This window comes from Zingiber officinale, chromosome 3A, assembly GCF_018446385.1.
Source record: "Zingiber officinale cultivar Zhangliang chromosome 3A, Zo_v1.1, whole genome shotgun sequence".
Taxonomy (NCBI): Eukaryota; Viridiplantae; Streptophyta; class Magnoliopsida; order Zingiberales; family Zingiberaceae; genus Zingiber; species Zingiber officinale.
The window spans coordinates 150,757,564-150,778,882 of record NC_055990.1 but is presented as its reverse complement, the minus strand read 5'-3'; positions in this window follow the sequence as shown (position 1 = coordinate 150,778,882).

Genomic DNA, 21,319 nt, shown 5'->3' with positions numbered 1-21,319 from the left:
CAATGGGCATTAGAAAGATCTGGTGGTTCTTTCTCAGGGAATCCAATAAAAGTGTCAGGGAAATTCGATGTAGATGCAGTCACTCTCATGTCTGCAAAGCTAGACGCTCTGACCAAGAAGTTTGAGGCCATGGGGAACAACAACAATACGACCAATGCGATAGTTTGTGTTTGCGAGACTTGTGGAAGTATGGATCATGCTCAAGATACTTTCCCCCTAGGGCCATTACAAGCACAGATAAACCAACTTGAACAGTGTGATGCGATAGTCAGCTACAACCAAAGGCAAAACAATCCGTACTCCAACACAGACAATCCAGGTTGGAGGAATCACCCAAACTTCTCATACCGGAACAATCAGGATCAAGGGCCATCAAAACAAAGTTATCAACCTGGACAACAGAGTTATCGACCTGGACAACAGAGCTATTCACCTGGGCAGCAATGTTGGTTGCTACTCGGAAAACCTAATGATTCCACTGTACAAAAATTTTGTACAAAGGTCTGAATCTTTTCCTAGCTACCATGTGTTCTTTTAAATTAAACTTGGATCGCCTGCGGAACTTAACACGTTTGATCCTAAGTTTAATTTATTTGTTCTTTTAGGTTTAGACTTGGATCTCCTGCGGAACTTAACACGTTCGATCCAAATCACCTAGGTCACGAAGACAATTAAATATCTATTTCCAAAAATCGGCTTCCAGTACTGCATGGCGAGGCACTTGGCCTTCTTGGATATGGGAGCAACCACCACCGACTAGACAAAGCCTTTTAAGGAAATTAAATATTTAACCTTCCCATAGTAACCCTAGGAAAAAAAACAAAAGAACACAACTTCGAAAACTAATTCGAAAAACTAGAATCGCATGCCTCTTGTATTTGGTATTTTTACAAAGAAACAAAACTAACATGATGCGGAAAACAATTATTAGTTATACCTTTCTTTGTGAATAATGACCTCTTGATCTTCTACCGTATTCCTCTTCCGAGATGAGAACCACCTAGCACCTTCTTCTTCTTCCTTCAAGTTTCGGCCAAGCACAAAACCTCCAAAGGATGAAGAACTTTTTCCACCAACCAAGCTCCAAGGGATGCAAGCTTTTTCTCCTTCTTCTCCAAGCTAAGATTCGGCCACCACTTGATCTCCAAGAAAGATGAGAGGTTCGGCCACACCAAGGAGAGGAGAGACTTTTAAGAAACCGACCGCACCAAGGAAGAAAAGAGAGAGAAAATAGAATAGAGGTTGTGTCTCATGAAGGCACCCAAACCCCCTCTTCTATAATCCTTAGCCTTTGGCAAATAAGGAAAATTTAATAAAACCTTCCTTAATTCTTTTGTCATTGAAAAGGAAAATTTTAATTAATTAAAATCCTTTTCTTAATGCATATGGCCGGCCACATCAAACAAGCAAACTAGGAAATTTTTCGCTAGAAAAATTAAAGCTTCCTAATTTGCTTCCGGAAAAATTTAAAATAAAATTTCTCTTTAATAATCCCTTCATGGTTGATGCTATAAAAGGAAATTTCTATAATTTTAAAATTTATCTTTTCAACATGTGGATGATTTATAAATAAGGAAAGTTTTTACCAAAATTAAAATCAACCTATTAATCTACAAATAAGGAAAGAGATTTAACTCCTCTCTTAATCTTTTGTAGAATCTTATAAAAGGAAATATTTTAATTTTTAAACTTTCTTTTAAATCATGTATTCCACAAAAGAAAAAAAATTAAAATTAAAATTCCTTTTCTATTTTTAATGGCCGGCCACACATAGGTTGAACCCATGCTTGGGCCGACCACAATCAATCCCATCTAAACATGGTTTGGCCAACCCTTGCTTGGGCTCCAAGCAAAGCTTGGCCGACCCCCTTTAGGTGGGTGTGAAGGTGGGTATAGGTGGGTATAGTACTCTATAATTAAGAGGCTACGATAGGGACCGAGAGGAGAAATTGTTTTTGGTCTCCTGATAAAATTAAGCATCCCGTGTTCTCCCTGAACACACAACTTAATTTTATCAATAATAATTCATTCCACTAGAGAACTATTATTGAACTACCGCACCAATCCCAAATTACATTTTTGGGCTTCTTCTTATTATGAGTGTGTTAGTCTCCCTGTGTTTAAGATAATGAATGTCCACTAATTAAATAAGTTACTGACAACTCACTTAATTAATATCTTAGTCCAAGAGTAGTACCACTCAACCTTATCATCATGTCGGACTAAGTCCACCTGCAGGGTTTAACATGACAATCCTTATGAGCTCCTCTTGGGGACATTCTCAACCTAGATTTCTAGGACACAATTTCCTTTTATAATCAACAACACACACTATAAGTGATATCATTTCCCAACTTATCGGGCTTATTGATTTATCAAACTAAATCTCACCCATTGATAAATTAAAGAAATAAATATCAAATATATGTGCTTGTTATTATATTAGGATTAAGAGCACACACTTCCATAATAACTGAGGTCTTTGTTTCTTTATAAAGTCAGTATAAAAGAAACGACCTCTAATGGTCATACTCAATACACTCTAAGTGTACTAGTGTAATTATATAGTTAAGATAAACTAATATCTAATTACACTACGACCTTCCAATGGTTTGTTCCTTTCCATCTTGGTCGTGAGCTACTATTTATAATTTATAAGGTACTGATAATATTATCTTCTGTATGTGACACCACATACTATGTTATCTACAATATAAATTAATTGAACAACTACAAATAAATGTAGATAATTTGACCAAATGTGATTCTTTATTCAAAATAAATGTCTACAAAAGCTTAGGCTTTCAGTATACACTCTAACAATCTCCCACTTATACTAATGACTAAGCTGCCATACATCTGATTCCCATCCCCTCACATGCCAATCTAAAGATTTTGCTGGAAGGACCTTAGTGAAAGGATCTGTCAGGTTATCTGCTGATGCAATCTTGGCGATGACAACTTCTCCTCGCTTCACGATATCTCGTATCAGGTGGTACTTGCGCTCTATATGTTTACTTGCCTTATGGGCTACTGCACCGCTATTATCACAATAAATTGTGATGATTTTGGACAAACCAGGAATCACATCTAAGTCCATTAGAAAGTTCCTGAGCCATACTGCTTCTTTAGCTGCCTCAGAGGCTGCCACATACTCAGCTTCCATGGTTGAGTCCGAAACGCATTTCTGCTTAACACTCCTCCATCCAATGGCTCCACCTCCTAAAGTAAACACATAGCCTGACGTAGACTTACTGTTGTCCCTATCCGATTGGAAATCTGAATCCGTGTAACCCACAGGGAGCAAATCGTCTACTTGGTAAACTATCATATAATCTCTAGTCCTTCTTAGGTACTTTAATATATGATTTACCACAGTCCAATGTCCTTGTCTAGGGTTACTCTGATATCTGTTAACCATGCCCACGACAAAACAGATATCAGGTCTCGTACACAGCATTGCATACATAAGGCTTCATACAGCCGAAGCATAAGGAACTCCTTTCATGTCCTCTATCTCCTTTGATATCTTCGGAGACATCTCTTTAGATAGAGCTACTCCATGCCTAAAAGGTAAGAAACCTTTCTTGGAATTCTGCATGCTAAAACGAGCAAGGATTGTATCTATATATGAAGCTTGGGACAGACACAACATTCTTTTCTTGCGATCCCTTATAACTTTGATCCCAAGAATGCGTGCACAATCTATTAAGTCCTTCATATCAAATTGTTTGGACAACCATACCCTTACGCCCGATAATACCTTGATATTGTTGCCAATTAACAAAATATCATCTACGTATAGTACAAGAAATACCACCACGTTTCCGTTACACTTCTTGTATACAAAAGACTCATCCAGACACTGAATAAATCCATATGACTGGATTACTTCATTAAACCGGATGTTCCAAGACCTTGAAGCTTGCTTCAATCCATAAATGGACCGATTGAGCTTGCACACTAGATGCTCTTTGCCTTTTTCAATGAACCCGTCTGGTTGCTTCATATGGATGTTTTCTTCAAGACTTCCATTAAGGAAAGCTGTCTTGACATCCATTTGCCAAATCTCATAATCCATATGAGCAGCAATGGATAAGAGTATCTGGATAGACTTAAGTATGGCTACCGGTGAAAAAGTCTCCTCATAATCGATTCTCTCTTTCTGAGTGTACCCTTTCGCAACAAGCCTTGCTTTGAAGGTTTCTACCTTCCCTTCTGCCCCTCTTTTCCTTTTGTAGATCCACTTGCATCCAACGACTTTTACACCATCAGGTGGTTCTACAAGCTCCCAGACCTTATTAGAGTACATAGACTCTATTTCAGAATTCATTGCCTTTTGCCAAGATACTGCATCTCTATCTTGGAGTGCTTCGTCATATGTTCGGGGATCAGGTTCATGTTTACTCGGGATCAAGTCTGAAGACTCTCCCAAAAACATGAATCTCTCAGGTTCCCTCACAACTCTCCTACTACGACGAGGTACCGTCTGTGGTTGTGTATCATGTGTGACACGTGTTGCAGTCTCTTGTGGTACTTCATCTTGTACTGTTGATACTAAAGTAGACGTGTCTTCTCTAAGTTCTTCTAAAACAATTTTACTACTGGGCTTGTGATCCATTATATAGTCTTCTTCTAAAAACTGGGCATTGGTGCTAACAATGACCTTCTGGTCTTTAGGACTATAAAATAAATCACCTTTCATTCCTCTGGGATAACCCACAAACACGCGAACTTCTGTACGAGATTCTAAGTTATCAGCATCTGGTTTCAGCACATGTGCTGGACTACCCCAAATCCGAATATGCCTTAGACTGGGCTTTCGCCCATTCCACAATTCTGTGGGAGTAGAAGATACTAATTTAGAAGGTACTAAGTTCAGAATGTGCGCTGCCGTTTCCAGAGCGTATCCCCAAAACGAATTTGGTAATTCTGAATAACTCATCATCGATCTAACCATCTCCATAAGAGTCTTATTCCTTCGTTCTGCCACACCATTCTGTTGGGGTGTACCAGGTGCGGACAATTGGGATTGAATCCTGGCCTCTGATAAGTAATTCCTAAACTCTCCTAAGAGGTATTCGCCACCACGATCAGACCGTAGTGTCTTGATACTTTTACCTAGTCGTTTCTCCACATCAGCCTTGTACTCTTTGAACTTATCAAAGCACTCGGACTTGCGGCGCATTAGGTAAATGTATCCGTATCTTGAATAATCGTCTATAAAAGAGACAAAATATTCAAAACCACCTCTCGCCTGGATAGACATAGGACCACACAAATCAGAATGAACCAATTCTAACGCTTCTTTGGCTCTATACCCCTTGGCCTTAAAAGGCCTCTTGGTCATTTTACCTTCCAAGCAAGATTCACAAGTTGGAAAATTTTTCAACTCTAATGAACCCAATAGTCCATCGGCTACAAGTCTTTAAATCCTACTTAAGTTAATATGACCAAGCCTTAGATGCCAAAGATACGCTTGGTTCATTTCCGAAGGTTGTTTTCTCTTATTAGGGTTAGAAGATGTGTTATAAATTTTCATATTTTACTTTGTGGGAGAAATTGGATTTAAAGTATATAAATTGTCAACTAATGCACCAGAACAGATAATCACTTTATTTCTTTTTATAACTACATTGTTATTAAAGGAAACAGAATATCCATCCAAATACAGTTTAGAAACTGAAATTAAATTCTTTTTAAAACTGGGTACATAAAGATAATTTCTTAAAACTAATTTTCTATTCCTATCAAAAGATAAGTAGACGTCTCCCACTGCAACAGCCGCCACCTTAGTAGCATTGCCCATGTAGACGATTATTTCTCCTTCATATAGTCGTCGGGTTTCCTGGAACCCCTGCAAAGAATTGCAGACATGATCAGTGGCTCCTGTATCTACACACCAGGTGTTGGTAGATAACACCGCTAAACATGTTTCAACAACTAGAGCATGAGATATACCTTTGTTGTTTTGATTCCTACGAGGACAACCCGCCTTCCAATGCCCTGACTGCTTACAGATGAAGCACTTGCCCTTCGGCTTCTTCACTCCAGCTTTAGGTCCTGTACTCTGAGATTTATTCACCTTCTTTGCTGAGCTAACTTGTTTCTTCTTCTTCTTTCCTTTCGGTTTAGAAGTAGAACCATTTTCAGTATAGTGAATCTGAGAATTATGACGAAACAAACCTTCTGCTACCTGAAGTTCTGTCAGTAGTTCCGCCAATGAATATACCCTTTTATTCATATCATAATCCAGGAGGAATTGATCAAAACTTCTAGGTAGCATTTGGAGGATCATATCGATCTGGGTTTCCCCATCAATTTCTCCTCCAAAGATTTGTATTTCATTTAGATAAGCCATCATCTTTAGGATATGATCCCTCACAGGAGTACCCTCTTGCATGGTGGTCGTCATTAATTTTCTCATGGTTTCTTGCCTAGAGGCTCGATCCTGGTGACCAAAGAGTTCCTTGAGATTGTTCATAATATCATAAGTTGTTGGTAAATCTTGATACTGATGTTGCAATACATTTGACATTGAAGCCAAAATGTAACACCACGCCATCTCATCTTCTTTTACCCATTTCTTATGATACTCAATCTCCTCTTGGGTATATTCACCATTGGGTGCATCAGGGCAAGGCTCATTCAGTACAAACTTATAGCTTTCAGCAGTAAGAACAATGTCCAGGTTCCTTTTCCAATTTATGTAGTTAGGACCAGTAAGTCTATTCTCTTTTAGTATGATGACCAGTGGGTTGAAAGTCATCCTAAGAATCACAAATAACTTTTGGTCAGAACTATGCAGATTTATTCACAAAATTTGGTTGACACTTTACACTAAATCAGAAGTCAGAATTCAGGGGGGATTCTATGCATATGTCACATTTTCTATCTGGAGGCCCGTTCACATGGGGATATTTATTTAAAATTACCCGGAGTATTATAACCAGATTAGAACTCAGGAGTTTTATACAGTTCCTTATATAAAATCTCTCGGGATCATTCATTCTTTTGAAATATGAAGCATACTCAGCACATTCCCATCTGAGTGAAGCACAGAAAGATTATGGAAAATTCTACTGATGAAAGCTATGTGTTCATAAAAGATATTATCTGCAAAGGAGTTTAGTAAGACAAGGTTTAACTTCAAAAATTAAGCAAGGAATTCTTGAATAAAACTTATACTCAATACCCGGAAGCATTTCAGAGGAGGCATTCTCAAATTAACACAAAAGAGAAACAGGTAAGTATCAAAACTTTCCCATATATCATGATCACTTAATTACAAAGCTTTTGTTTACAGTTCCTTTCATTACCAGTTTTTCCATTACAATTTTTTTCATTGCCAATCTTTTTAGATACATAGACATGATTAATTAAAAGGACCTGTTAAATCTGGGGGTAGTTCTTTGTTAAGTCTGCGACGGCTTATGAAAGAAGAGGGAGGTTCCTTAGGTAGATAACCGCCCTCTCTCAATTGTTGGAGAATCCCCGACACAGAATGATTTAGAGCACCCACCATTCGACGGACAAATTTTTGAGCAAATGCCGGAGACTTTAGATAAGATAGACACCACTCTTCCCATCGGCTCTTCTCTTGCTCCTTATAACTCTGGAAATTAGCTTGTAGCTTAGTGTTTTGATCTTTTAAAGCATCTTTCTCTAATTTGAGTTGTTCCAATTCCTTCTGGAGCAGTGACAGCTCGACATCTTGAGCCTTTCTTTGCTCTTGTTCCTGTAGGATAGCGAAATCATGAGAGGCTAGGTCTTGAGCTTGTTCAGAAAGATAGACATTATGAAGCTTCTCTACTTTCTCTAAAACAAGACTTTTATGAGAAGCGTCTAAGAGAGCTTTCTCCTTTAAAACAATTTCTAGTCGAAGACCAGAATGTAAGCGGTCCACCTGTAGCTCTAAAGTTCTCCTTGCAAGCTCTTTGTCTTTCAATAATTGTTGTGATTCCTGTAACTCTTGCCTCAGTACCATTAGTTGTTGATCTTACAAAACCACTTTCTCTTGCAACTGAGTCAAGTCATCAGGAGAAGGAGGTAGAGCAGTTTTCAATGTCTCTATTTGGGCTTTTAGCTTATTATTCTCCCGGTCCCGAGCCATAAGTAGCTGATCTATGTGAAGACTCGATGCAAGGAACTAAACGAAATAATAATACAGTCAGAGATAGTGATAAGAAATTAACAACATATAATCAAGAATACTTACTGCGGCTGCCTGACGACTGTGGTGGTCGACACGATTTGAAAGACTAATGCCCCTTAGTTGTTCTTGGCCTTGTAGTTGTAGAGAGCCATAACTAGGCGGATCAGAGGTTTGTCCCATTTGGGAAGGTAGACCCACAACTTGTTTGAATAAAGACGGGGGAACGGAGGAAGAAGGAGGCAGAGAAGAAGAAGATGCAATGGAAGGGAAAGAAGTAGTAGAAACAAGAGCAGCAAAAGAAGAACTAGATGGAATAGAAGGTGGCAATGCAAGGGATACTGACTCGGTTGCGGAAACGCGAATTACTGAGGGCCTGGCACTAGGAGAAGATCTCCGGCAAGATGTTCGTTTTGCCCGTGGCCCGGAAGCCAAAGGAGGCAAGGCCAATGTAAGAGGTGGAGAAGACATAGAAGGGATAATGACCATCTCAGAAGCAGAAGCAGAGGGAGCTGAAATAATAGCACAAGAAGAGGGGATGAGTAGACCAGGTCTCATCATCCTAAGAGTAGGATTAGAGATAATATGGGTAGGAGTCATCGGTGTCTTACCTCTCTCAAGAGAAATAGGCGCCGGAATAAGAGGAGCTTGCACAAAAGTACCAAAAAGATCACCAAAGGAAGCATCCTCAGTAAGCCTTGGCTTTTTGATTAAAGCAATGAAAGGCTGTTCTTCTTCCTCTTCCATGGCTGCGACAACTTCCGCTTGTTGCTCTTCTTTAGACAGCAAGCCCAGAGTATAAGAGTTAGGATTGGCTCGACGAGTTCGTAGCCATTCTTCTCCAAGGCTATTTACAAAAGACTTAGTCATGATAGTATTTCTATACATGAAGGCTGGAAGAAGAGCATCGGCTGAAACGTAGGAATTAAGCACCGTTATAAGGGAGATATACTAATAAGTAAATATAGCATGAAATGTTTATACATACCGAAAGAACCATCCAAGGGAGTGTCAATGTTACCTATCCCAAAGGGGAACATTAAACCCTCCACAATCAAATGTGGTAAGCTAAATTTTGCTCCCCTCAATTTAGATACAGTAGAAGCAATAGAGGGATCACTGAGGAGATTATGGGTACTAGGAACGGGGGGTAAATCGTATATCCATTGGATAGGAAAAGGAGGAGGAGAAGGGAGACGCATACAGAAAAATTTATGGCATCATTCCCCTTGAGGGGGAATGCGGTTAAACAAAATAGCCTTAGGGCGAGACTGAAACTTGAAGACACCCATGTCTATCTGACGCGGAACGAAGAAGTGATGAAAAAGACGAGGGGATAAAGGAAAATCTAGCAGTTTAGATACTCCAATGAAACCCATAAGGATAGAAAAAGACTGTGGGATAAGTTGATTGAGGGGAATGTTGAAGTATACACTAACATCAGAAAAAAAGGGGGGAAGAGGGAATCAGAAACCTTGTAGGACTTGGTCCCAGATGATAAATATACACCCTAAAGGAGGAAGATGTGGACTATCCAGCGGAGTAGGACGAGCTATATAAAAAGGAAAACCATAAGTCGCCTTCAAATCCACCTCTTCTGTCTCCGTAAGATCAGAAGCACATGAAAGGAACCATGCAGGAGGGGAAGTAGCCATGGTGGAACAGTAGAATGAAGATGAATTGAGGAAGACGAAGAGAAAAATTGAAAAGCGGAAAAGAACCTAAAACCCTTGTTTTCCTTCCGGTCTTGCGCTAAAACCCCCAAATAAAGATAGTGGAAGAAATAGGAAAAGAAAAAGTACTAGAAATTCCAATCGTCATAAATGGGAGATGACACGAAAGGATAAAATCAAATTCCAAAAAGGGGAATGAATCCCAAGAAAAAGAGGTTGAATTAAGTAATCTTCCTCGAAAAATGCGAGAAGTTTTCTGGATATAATTTTAATTCTTAAGAGAGCCCGACGAATATATTGGTCGGGTACTATAAGTTCGGATTATTTGTTTAATAAAACAACAAACCCAAAGGAGCATAATAGACCGGGCAAAAGTTAGGTATGAGGTGTTAGTTGATAGAAAGGACTTGGTTAGAGGATACTGGACGAGATTCATAAAGGTGAATATGAATCGGTCGGTCATAGTAGATCGGCCGAGATAAATGCTATTTAGATATGTCGACCAAAGGTTTGTAATGGTAAGCCGGGTGACATCCTCCATATAAAATTTGATCAAAATATAATACATAAGATGATATAAGTATAAATTGGTCGAGTATAACAAATCTACCAATATCGAGAATACTGCAATAGGGTTGCATTAAGTCAAACGGGATACAATTAGCTGTAAAATATCGGACAATATTTGTCAGCATTGGTATATACCGGCCGGTCATGATAAGAGCGGCCGAAATAGAGAATATTATAAGAGGTTGGCCGGAATTTTATGATAGCCGGTCAAGTGACGTTCAATACATTTAAACAAAACAAAACAATCATCATGAGAAAAGATAGATTTAACAATGAAAAAGAGAGGATCCACTTTACATGAGTTCACTAGATGGTCATCACAAAAGTCCCAGTTCTCCTTTACAGGGATTCGAATTTAAGTAAGAAAAGAAAGTCATACTAAGGTCAGCTGAGGGAATAGATCAGGAGGCCTATCCTCGATAAGTTTGCGATGATTTAGGAAGTTGGGAGGGGGATCACGAGATAAGTAGTTTTCCTCTAGCAATTGTTGAACCACCCCTTTAATTAGCTCCCGCAGTAAAGGCTGCTAAGATTGACTTCATGATCGGCCTATTGAATTCAGTGGATTCAATCATGACGGTGGCCCGTTCCTTGTAGCGAGTATCTTCGTTCGCCTTGTAGACCACCAGAGCCGTTTGGGAAGTCTTCAGTTCATTTTCTTTGACAGAAACCTCAGTTTTAACTGAATTGAGGGAGGTGTTCAAGGAAGTTATTTCATCATCCTTCAGCTGCAAGACTTTTAGTTTTTCAGCCAATTCCGCTTCATAATCAGCCTTTAATTTGCCAAGTTTGGAAGTTAATTCTTGGTTAAGATCCGTAGCTGATTTGAATTGTGCTTAAAGACTTTCAATTTGAGCTTCAAGTTTTTTCTTGGAAGCAGTGGAAAATGTGATAGAAAATAACTCAGTAACTTGTTGTCTCAACTTGTCATTCTCAGATCTCAGCTTCTTGTTCTCGTTGTATAGATTGTGCATCAGCCGAGATAAGCCCATATTTTCTATCCATCGCTGGAAATATAATAAAGGGCCATGAGATAATCGCTAAGGAATAGAAAGTGGACGTTAATAAACATACCTGATTCTCATTATGGGAAAAACGATCAATTGTTTCGGGAGTGGTGAGTTCTTCAAAAATGGGACCAAATTTATCCCAAGCGTTGGCAAAGGAACCTCCTAGCAATATGGGAAGAGCGGGAATAGTAGAAGGACCAACAGAGAAGGAGGAAGTAGGAATAGATGGAGGAGCAAAGACTAAATAAGAAGAAGGTGAGGAGGGTAAAGATCCGGACGCTGGAATAGACAATGGAAAGGTGAAAGAAACATCGCCAGAAGCATTAGCATTGGAGAAAGGTGAGGCAGGAAAACTAAGAGAAGGGTAAAGTTCAGCCAACGTAGGCTCATCAGAAGGAAGGTCAGCAGGAACAAAACCTTCTGAAACCAGTTCGTCAGCAGGAAGGATAAGCCTCCTTTTTGACGGAGGAACCCTGGTAAGTTTGCGCCCCGGACGCTTGCCGGTAGCAATTTCAGTTATCGATTTACCTGAGCTACCAGGAGAAGTGAGTTCAATGATAGGAAGAGGGGCGGACGATGAAGTAGCAGCAGCCACTGGAGAAGCAACAACGGGTAAAGAAGCAACAGGAATTTCTGTGAAAAGACCTTCGGGAACCTCAAGAACTGCCGAAGAGCTGGGTACCTCAGCTAAAGGAGCCGGCTCTTCGATTGGAGGCGGCGGAGTAATAGCGGCCAGAAGCTCTTTTTCTTTGGCGCAAATTTCGTCCTCCGCCAGACACAGTTCTTCGTCAATCAAAGCAGAATAAAAGCTCTCCACTGCATAGAAAAGAAAAATAGTTTAGTTAGTTAAAATCAACGAGTAAGAAACGGGGTTTTACCTAAAGAGCCTTGTGTATCAGGCTTGACGGGGCTTAGGCCAAACAAGTATAGAAGATCGACTTTTAGCCACTTGGGAATAGAAAGTCGATGGTTCAACAACTTTTCACAATAAATAGGAAAAGAAGGATGGAGATGAAACTCCTTGACATCGGGCAAAGGGGGTAAGGAGGATTTCCAGGCATAAGACCAAGGAATGGGTCATGGGAACCTTATGAAGAAGAAGCGGGATTTCCAAGCTTTAAGAGACGAAGGAATATCCTCGAAAAGAACCATTTTAGTTCGGGACTGGAATAAGAAAACAACAGGTTCCGAACATTTGGGGTAACAAAACATGAAAAAATTTTGAGGAGTAGGAGGGATATCTAGCAGACGAAATAACATGTAAGCACCACATAGATAACGAAAGGCGTTGGGGGCAAACTGTTGCAGAGGAATATCAAAATACTGGCTTATTTCGATCAGGAAAGGAGGAATGGGAAACCTTAAACCTCCTATCAACTGATCCTTGAAAAAAGTCACGCAATTAACAGGGGGACGATGAGGACGATCATCCGGTTTCAGGATTATAATGTCATACTCCCGGGGGATTTCATATTGACGACGGATGGTAAGCCTAGCACTTTTATCAAAGGAAGAAGACATTTGGACATACCAAGGAGTAATTGCTTCCTCAGCCATACACAAGAGTAAAAGCTAGCAGAACAACAAATTACTTACTGAAAGCAAGGAAAGAGATCGCCGGAAAACGGTGGACAATAGATTTAATCGAAAACCGCAGCAAGAAAAGAACGCTAAGGTAAGAAAAGAAAGGACGAAGTCGAAAAGAAGGCAAAGGATTTAGGGTTTGAGAAACACATAGCCGTCGTCAGATCAAAATATTTTTATCTCAGTAGACACTGAGGATTACAGGAAAAAGGGAAAAGGCTTACGTGACGCAGCAGAGAGAGAAAGTATGTGTCACATAATCATAAAGAAACATTTATGCTAGATGTGATAGATCGGATCACGATGGGGTTGGTAACACCTCGTTATACGCTTCCAACATTCTCTTACCAGAAGGAAAGCCAATCATAAACCAAGAAGTTTTGAAAGAAGACGTAGTTTACTAGGCATAATAAAGAGAGAGGGACTGAGTTTGACTAGGCCCTGGTTAAGGACAAGAAAAATTAAGGAAAGCTATTTAAGCGTATAACATGTTTTAAATTAATGTCATTACAAAATATAAATCACCGTTGATCGAGATAATTTTATTTGTATCGACTAACACAACTATGACAAATAAGTTGAAGTAACTTTGTTTATGATACACAAAAGAATATCGATTAGTATAGTGATTAGCCGCAATAGATAAGTACAACATGGACCGAAAACAACCTTATTTGTAATAAAACAAGGGAGTATTTGTCGAAATTACCTTGCTTATGATATACGAGTAGATATTGAGCACAACATCACGTCTGTTCTTACAAACTAGAAAGGTTCAATAAAGCTGTCTGATTTAATATAACAGAGTGTCTGAATTTACATTTAGAAGCTGATCAAACACATAATATTACATTTCCCCTCAAAACATCAAGCCTCAAAAAGATAACAAAAGTTACAAACACAAGCTCTCGGAATATGTAGAAAATCTCAGTCCCACTGGAGTCAAACTTACCATGGAGCAGAAGTGGAAATATCTTACCTGGCACGAAAAAAGCTTGTCTGGGCAACGAAAGTGGGAATACTGCACCAGGAAACTTGCCTAAGAGACAGAAGTGGCAATATTTTGCCAGGGATGAAGAAAATTAGGAAGCAGGATAGTCCCATGAAGAAGCAAGAGCAGATTTACTTATGCCCTGATGGAAAGGTGACTGAAGAGTCCCTTTCCTGCTTGAGTCTGGAGGCTCTGCTTCCCTAGATATCACTTTAGCCCACTGGTAACATGTGCTGTGCCCTTCTCGCGACATCCATGGGCTATTTAGCTGGTCCTCCGTGAGTAAAAAGAATTCCTCCGAAGCTCGTTGAGTCTCCAGAGCAGTTGCGCCTTCGGTTGGAGAATCTAAACATCGAGAAACGTTATTTTTTGGGAAGGTTCCTTGAACCCTAGAGTTAGCCGAAGTAAAAACTTGAATAAATTCATACATAGATCTCGCCTTGTCCAGCAAGAATAGCCCCCAATGAGGGGGATTCCAGACCATACTCTTAGCAGGAAAAGTTAGCAAGGAAAGAAAAGAACTGAGGTGGATGAGGAATGAGGAGAGGGTTATAGCCGTATTTAAAGGATCAAAGGACACAAGGAATCACTGTACTAAGGTTCACGGGATCACTGTACTCAAGATCACAAGATAGTTGTACATAAAATCTGTGAGGTCACTTCAGTACCTGTGGCAAAGTCACGGGTAGGAAAAAACAAAATCAAACTTGTGTTTAGTCAGTCGTTTACACCTCCTTCGACTAGACTTGAAGGGAATGCTAGTGATATGGGTTAGGTTTCATGGATCCCCGATAAGGAAGGGAAAAGAGATAACCAAACGGAGAAGATAGATCAATATCGATCGGGAAATATCTCAAAGGAGGTAGGCCAATATTGGCCGGGATATACTTCAAAGGAGAAAGACCAATATCGGCCGGGATATACCTCCAAAGAGGCAGACCCATATCGATCAACATATACCTCAAAGGAGGAAGACCAATATCGGCCGGGATACGCATCCAAGGAGGCAGACCCATATCGATCAGCATATACCTCAAAGGAGGTAGGCTAATATCGGCCGGGATACGCCTCTAAGGAGGCAGGCCAATATCGATCTAGACATGCCTTTAAGAAGGAAAGCCAATATCGGCCGGGATATACCTCCAAAGAGGCAGGCCCATATCGATCAGCATATACCTCAAAGGAGGTAGGTTAATATCGGCCGAAATACGCCTCCAAGGAGGCAGGCCAATATCGATCGAGACATGCCTCTAAGAAGGTAGGCTAGTATCAGCCTGGATATACTTCCGAGTGAGTAGACTAGTATCGACCTAGACATGCCTTTAAGAAGGAAGGCCAATATCGGCCGGGATATACTTCCAAAGAGGCAGATCCATATCGATCAGCATATACCTCAAAGGAGGTAGGCTAATATCGGCTGGGATATACTTCCGAGTGAGCAGACCAGTATTGACCTAGACATGCCTTTAAGAAGGAAAGTCAATATCGGCTAGGATATACCTCCAAAGAGGCAGACCCATATCGATCAGCATATACCTCAAAGGAGGTAGGCTAATATCGGCCGAGATACGCCTCCAAGGAGGTAGACCAATATCGATCGAGACATGCCTTTAAGAAGGTAGGCTAGTATCGGCCTGGATATACTTCCGAGTGAGTAGACCAGTATCGACCTAGACATGCCTTTAAGAAGGAAAGCCAATATCGGCCAGGTTGACTAATACCTTGAAAAGATACTTGATAAAATACAACCCAGTGCTAGCTAAAATAATAAACATAAAGGAGCCCAGACGGGCACTACCCCAGGAGCCGCATGAGAGGTACTAATAATTGATCAAACCTAGTTAAGCCCAGCTCCGACTGATACAAGGAAAATTGGTACATTAAGTCATCTCTGATATAGCAAAAACAGGAGGGGCAGGTATGAACGATAGAAGCACTTTAAAGGACCTGTGAAACAGGATAGAAGTAAATATCTTAAATAAAATAGTCAATAAAGATATTTGTAGTATATGATTGTATAACAGGTGTTATATATTTTGGCGGAAATGTGTTTTTAGACTGTTTTGCAGGTGCTAGACGACAAAGAAGGTACATCTGGGGTACGAAAAAGATTCCTTAAAAGTCATTTACCACAAGTACGCAACTTACGTCATCTCATAACAAACTCTAACAAACCGGGGTCCACTTCATGACTACGGAGGTTATATGAAGTGATATAAAAAGGGGAATCCTCTCCGTTGGCTAGGTAAGTTCACATCACTGCGCATATTCAGAACCCTAATTTTCAACTACTGTTCATCTCTTTCTTCTTCTTCCGTCTTTCACATCAAGAGAGATCACTAACTTGAGCGTCGGAGGGCCTAGCCAGGGATTCCCTGTTGGTGCGGGAAGCATCCAACGATCAAATCTGAGTTTTGATAATGACAAAGGATTCAAAGTTAAGATGTGTTGTGATCTAACGTGCTTGACTAAGTGTTTCAGGAAAGTCCTAACTGTAATTAAGCAGGTGAAAACCCTAGGGGGTGGTAACCCTAGGTCATAGGGGGTGGTAACCCTATGCGGAAAGTCTTGGCGGGTCGAGTGCTTCAGGCAAAAGTCCTAGGGGGGGTAACCCTAGGTGGAAAGTCCTGGTGTCGCGAACCAGGTGAAAGACTGGACCAACCGGGAAGCGGAAGTCCAGCAGAAAGTCCGGAAGCATCGTGCACCGAGAAAAATGTTAGGACCGAAAAGTAGCTAGAGGGGGGGTGAATAGCTCGTCGCTTGCTCGGTGTGCTTCGTTGCTTGTTTCTTCAAGGATATGCAGCGGAAATACAAAGAAACAATCACACAATGCTAACACGGTTGGTTTACTTGGTATCCACCTCACAAGAGGTGACTAATCCAAGGATCCACACCAACACACACACCCTCCACTAATAAAACTCTCCTTTATGGTAACTACCAAAGGCGGAGAAGCCCTACAAGACTCAGTACAAGAAGAGAGGGAAAGGATACAAGAAATACAAGCTTACAAGCTTACAATGAGTATAAAACCCTAACCCTAGCTTCTCTTCTTAGCTTTGATCCGCCTCTTGACTTGAAGAACTTCCAAGATCCTTCAAGAACTGGTGATCTGAGCTTTGTGAGTGCTGTGGAGGAGCTGGCGAAAGATCTGAGATGAATCTGAGAAGAGATACCGAAGACAACGCTCGCCTGCGGCTCAAATACGACGCAACGGTCGGATCCCAATCGATTGGATTGCTCCCAATCGATCGGGGAGGCTTTGGATCGATCAACGGATCGATCCAGAGCGCCTCTGAGCTCTGGAAAAATGCCTGGATCGATCCACGGATCGATCCAGCACTTATCGCGTGAAGCAGCAGCGTCCCAATCGATCCACTGATCGATTGGGACCTCTGGATCGATCCACTGATCGATCCAGAGCTTGGATCGATCCAATGATCGATCCAGCACTTGGTTTTTGCCCAAAACCAAGTCCCAAACCTCCCAAACCAACATCCGGTCAACCCTAACCTGTTGGTACGTCATGCCTAGCACCTAGTCACTCCCTTGACCTGCTAGGACTCCCTCACCAAGTGTCCGGTCAATCCCTTTGACCCACTTGGACTTTTCTTTCATGCCAAGTATCCGGTCACTCTCTTGACCTACTTGGACTTTCACCTAGCTTCACTCACTAGGGTTTTCAATCTGCCTAGCTTCACTCACTAGGTCTTTCACATTGCCTAGCTTCACTCACTAGGTCTTTCACCTGGCTTCACTCACCAGGATTTTCCTTCTGCCTGGCTTCACTCACCAGGACTTCCATACTGCCTAGCTTTACTCACTAGGACTTTCACCTGGCTTCACTCACCAGGATTTCCATCTGCCTAGCTTCACTCACTAGGACTTTCATTTTGCTTAGCTTCACTCACTAGGACTTTCCTTCTTCTACCTAATCATCCTAGTTAGGTCTTCCCAGTCAAGTATCCGGTCATCCTTGACCTACTTGACTCTTCTTCAATTACACTGATCAGTCCCTGATCAGAGTCTCCCCACATGAACAACTGCACCTGCATTGTCCATGTGTCTACATGTATTGTCAAATATCGAAACTATGACCAAGACTCACAGCTTGGTCAAACCAGTCAACCTTGACCTAAAGGATATTGCACCAACAATCTCCCCCTTTTTGATGTTTGACAATACCTTTAAGTTTGGACCATCCTGAGTTAAGCTAACCCCCATAGCCTTAACTCCATTCATGCCAAAGTATGAATGTTGGTTCCCATAGCCTTAACCCCATAGCCTAGCTTCACTCTCTAGGTCTTTCACACTGCCTAGCTTCACTCACTAGGTCTTTCACCTGGATTCACTCACCAGGACTTCCATATTGCCTAGCTTCACTCACTAGGACTTTCACCTGACTTTACTCACCAGGATTTCCATCTGCCTAGCTTCACTCACTAGGACTTTCATTTTGCCTAGCTTCACTCACTAGGACTTTCCTTCTTCTGCCTAATCATCCTAGTTAGATCTTCCCAGTCAAGTATCCGGTCATCCTTGACCTACTTGACTCTTCTTCAATTACACTGATCAGTCCCTGATCAGAGTCTCCCCACATGAACAACTGCACCTGCATTGTCCATGTGTCTACATGTATTGTCAAACATCGAAACTATGACCAAGACTCACAGCTTGGTCAAACCAGTCAACCTTGACCTAAAGGATATTGCACCAACAATCTCCCCCTTTTTGATGTTTGACAATACCTTTAAGTTTGGACCATCTTGAGTTAAGCTAACCCTATAGCCTTAACTCCATTCATGCCAAAGTATGAATGTTGGTTCCCTTCATTCTCCCCCTATGTCCCCCCCCATAGGTAATGAAGGCCTAACTTAAACCACACATTCTCCCCCTATTGGCACACATCAACCCATCTTTGAGCACACATCAACCCGTGCTTCAATTTTGGGCACTCTTCAACAAATGCATTGTTGAAAACTCTCCCCCTGAAGAGTTGCGCCTTAATGTTCACAACTTCACTTGTTGTGAGCAATACGATAATGAAGGTCCCATACCCTTCATTCATCCCGCTAAATTCTTCCTCAATGTAGACAAATGCCCAACCTTGAGCATTTTTCAACTACTTGAGACCACTTGAAATACTGAGGATATTCACTCCCCATTTCAAGTTCAAACACTCATCCATGAGCATTTTCTTAACAGAAGGTTAGTCACCTTCCAAGGTTTATGAAAAATAATTTTCATGTCTTTAAAGAGTCCCTCCTCCTAAAGACATGGTGGTAAACTTCTGTCATTGCACCAACAATGACTTGGAATCCCTAAACCTTTAGGAAACCCAAATTGAGAAGTTTTGAGGTTCAAAAATTCAATATTGAAATCAACCTCAACCTAAACTTCAATTTAGTCTTCTTTAACCATTTCATCCCTGTTTTCAACATGAAAACACCCTTTTTATGTATACAAATGTATTTTGAGGGGTTAGGAATGGTTACCTAGACTAAACATGGTTCAAAGATGCTGAAATCAGGCCTTCCCAGCCAAAATCAGCAACTTGAATCGATTGGAGTTGGGTTCCAATCGATTGAACTTCTCTGAATCGATCCACTGATCGATTCAGACTTCCTGGATCGATCGGTTGATCGATCCAGCGAGCTTCTGCTCGCAGGAATTGCCTTCTGAATCGATCCACTGATCGATTCAGTCTTCTTGAATCGATCGGCTGATCGATCCAGCGAGCTTCTGCTCGTGAGAAATTCCTTCTCAATCGATCGGCTGATCGATTGAGACACTCCAATCGATCCACTGATCGATTGGAGGTCTGAAATTGCTGAAATTCAATTTCAGCCAATTTCAGAAACCCCTAGAAAATTCTACAAAATTCCAAAAATCGTAAAAATTTGTGCAGACATTATTTAGGGTATAATTTATCATGGAAAAATAGTTTTCTATGAAAATACATCATATTTTCAAAGATTGACACAAACTTGAGAACTTGCAAAAACTTTAGTGTTTTCTTCAAGTTTGTGTCTAACTATTCAATGGTGATTACTATCAAAAGATAGCCTTCACCAAGGTTTTCCAAAACTATTTTAAAAACATTTTCAAAACCAATTTCCCACCATGTTCCTTGGGCTTAATGCACATGACTTGTACATTAGCTTTCCCAATGATGGGACAACACATAACTATGTGTTTTGATGAATTTAAAACTCAAAAGAATGCACTAAATCAACATCTTGAGTTTTATTCATCATCCTAACATCTCACTTGTATCTAATGTGCACTGAAACACATACAAGTCATCTTATAGGTCTTTGTGAGATGTAAAGTTTGGTTTTGCCCTAATCTAGGGATCATGTATATCTATCTAGGCATTTGGAGTGGTAAACATCCACCAAGGATGTTACTTGTTGATTCACTTGTTAAACAAATGTCACTTGTTTATTTCACTTGTTGTAAACAAATGCCACTTGTTGAACTAATGCCATTTGTCCTTAAATTTAGGAAATAAAACTAATGCATGATAATGTTATGGCATACATCAAAATAAAATAGCTTTCAAAAGAAAGATTCCTATAACTACATGATGTATGTATGGCATGACATGGTATTTTTTTTTTTTTGTATTTTTCATGATAAGTCATGAATGCCAAAATACAAATTAAAATAAAATATGATGTCATGGCATATTATGGGCAAACAATCATGGCAAGGTTTAGCATAAATAAAATATACCTAGATTACCTATCTAAGTATCCTTGACCACTTAGCTAAATCAAACAGCATAAACCCTAGATCGCCCAATTTCCTTAAGAAAATGCCAAAACCCAACTTGACATTTCTTTAATCTCTTGATTTGTTTATGCCACTTAAAAGTTAAACATATCATCAAATGTTGGCATATTCCATTTTTCCTCAAGAGTAAACACATAAATCAAGGCCCGGATTGTCTTAAAATTTCTAAGAGAATACCAAAATCCCAACTTGGTATTTCTCTAGGTTTTCCCAATTTATGTCTTTTTAAGATAAAATCAATTTTCCACCATTAGGCACATTTTACTCTTTCAAGGAGTAAATAATAATTCCATTTCATTTTCAAAGGTTAACAAAAACCTTGAAAATGCTCCTTGAGTGTCAATTTCCTCAAAGTTGGGTTAACTACCCTTCTAATCGGAGTTGACACTCTCTAACGCATCTATGGGGTAGAGAAGATGCTCCTAGGAACCCAACACCTATTGGTGCTCCTTGGATGCTCTAAGTACTCACTAGGGATAACTTCCCTAGATACCTTCCTAGTGACCTTGTTGGGCTTCTTAGAAACCTTGGTCACATTTTC